We start from the raw sequence: 2,702 nt of genomic DNA on the forward strand, positions 1-2,702 counted from the left end.
GCTACTAAGTCCCAAATCACCTTACGGAGCTAACCAAATCATAAAAAGTTCAATCTGAGATCATATACAAACAAGTCAAAATTAAATTTTAAGCTTTCAACTGAGACTGTTCTTCCAAATTAAATTCTGATTAACCTAAAACCCAACACCAACAATTTACATAAGTCATATTGCATCACACGGGGCAAGTCAAGCCCGAGAACTGGCGAGCGAAATGCAAAAGCTCAAAATGACCGGTCGGGTCGTTACATCCTCCCCACTTAAACATACGTTCGTCCGCGAACGTGCCCAGAGTTGTTCTAAAATCCAACCAATCGCTGAATAACCTTACCATGCATATGCCCGGGGGTGATCCCACGTCACCCTATCTCACATAGGTTCGATAACACAATATAACTTAATTTTCACAATTCATCCTAGTCCATAAACCATAGAACCACATTTCCTCTTCTGAAATCATTCACAAGATCAGAATCTCACATCTATTTCCGAATAAGCCTAAACAAGCTGTAATCACCCATATATTCTATCTCTGGCACAATCACATGATATACCACATAACTTAACACTTGTAGTGATAGCTTCTAATCACAGTAGTTGCACACAACATCCGCATACCGATAGAAAAACTCTTATCAACTAAAGTCTCATCCCAACACTTTCATATACTGCCAATGATCACTAAGACACGCGGTAAGCCATAACCATTTCCAAGATCAACCATTCATGAAGCCACTTCTTCCTTGGCAAATACCACAGCAAATTTCTGAACCGAAGCTTGATACTATCCTTCCAACATGCTGAAATCGAATTCGTTCGTATTTATTAATGATCCCAACAATCTCCTCTAATCCAACACACCACTCTGGTGGCATGATACATCAATATAGGATGAAGCCACAACTTGCCTAATATGCGCACCAATAAACATCGTTCCGAACATACTCAAATCATGGAAATGACTCAAATGAAAGAGCTGTACCTCAAGCTCACTAGTACCACCACAACACAAGGCTGAGAACCCGTATCACATTATAGGAACAGAACACACGAATATAACCCGGAAGGTCATACCTCATCATAACTTTGCTGCGATGTGCGATCCTATCCAACATTGCTCCACATGAACCACCTTAAGTCACTATTTTCGAAATCGACAACCACACACAATTTAATGTCTGGAACGAAAGAAAATCATCATACCCACGGTGAAGCAAATAAAATACACCACAATAACCCAAAAGGACATAACCTACACGCCATTCACCGAGAAATACCCAATCACTCTTCCCGCTCGACTTCCACCATGAAACCCCAATAGCACCGCACCATATGTGCCCATAACCAACAAATCATAACATCTCACAACACAGAAAGGTAAATGATGGATCTCCCCAGATTACTAATAAGCTCAATAACAATCGAATCAACACACCCCTCAACAGTACAATTCAGAGCCAACCAAGCCGGCTAAAATTAGAACACGCATCCACATTGGCCTACCAACGAACTCCTTATCACAAAAACCCTAGAGCTGCTCTTCAACTCCTTTAACTCTGTCGGTGCCATACGATACGGTGCCCGACATCAAATCAATATCGAAATCAACAACCTTGCCCGACGACATGCCAGACCACAAGAAACATATCCGAAGAGTCCCTCACTACCGGAACTAAATCAATGGTAGGAGCCTCTACACTGACATCTATCACGAAAACCCAACTAAAAAAAACAATCCTTCCCAGCCGTCCGCTAGGTCTTCGAAATATAAAACCACTCTACTTGGACATAATCCGTCAAACCTCACCACTTAATCCGTGGCATTCCCGACATAGCCTCCAGCACCGCCTTAGCGCAATAGTCCAGAATGACACAACATGGAGACAACCAGTCTGAACCCAATATCACATCCAAATCTAACATACCAAGCATCAAAAGATCCGCTCGGGTCTCCAAACCCCGATAGTCACTAAACAGTGTCGATACCGACGACTCACCACCACAACATACCCTGAATATAAGAACTTCTCATCTCCAACTCCATATGGCCCATGAATCAACATATCTGGTCCCAATTCCGCCATTATAATACATACCACACCTCAAATACCCAATCATTCCACAAGAGAAAATCTAGAATTCCTCTATGCCACCAAGCAAACTCGAATATCAGCAGTCGATCTCACAAGAAAATGCCGCAATACTACCGAAGTATCATCAACTTAATCACATTGCCCTTTCTGAAACATATGCCCTCGTCAAATCACCCCAAATTAGCAATACATTTCCTTAATCATCCGAAGACCCTTTCTCTAATTATCTGAAGCTCGTTCCTCTAATTATCTGAAACTGCCCGCCGCCTAAGAGTTGTGACCTTCCTTTCAGAACCGAACCGCAACCTTACACACGCGATTCTCAATCCTTCACAACATACCGCATAACCCGTACCATCCTAGGATAACCATGAGAACTTCATATCCTTTCCAAACCACAAGCAACTATGCATTCCACTAGCTAAGAACTCCCCGTTGATCCCATCTAGAAGAGAACCACTATACATCCCATGCTCCTCACGCCAATAGGAAAAATATACCTCTCTAACTGTGGTAGAAACCATCTAGAACTCCCCAAATTCCTTTTGCACAACACTAACTCATCGGGATTGAATCCTTCTAACTCAATTGAGCTCGTATGTCACTAAA

The sequence above is a fragment of the Nicotiana sylvestris genome, chromosome 10 (genome assembly GCF_000393655.2).
Source record: "Nicotiana sylvestris chromosome 10, ASM39365v2, whole genome shotgun sequence".
Classification (NCBI taxonomy): Eukaryota; Viridiplantae; Streptophyta; class Magnoliopsida; order Solanales; family Solanaceae; genus Nicotiana; species Nicotiana sylvestris.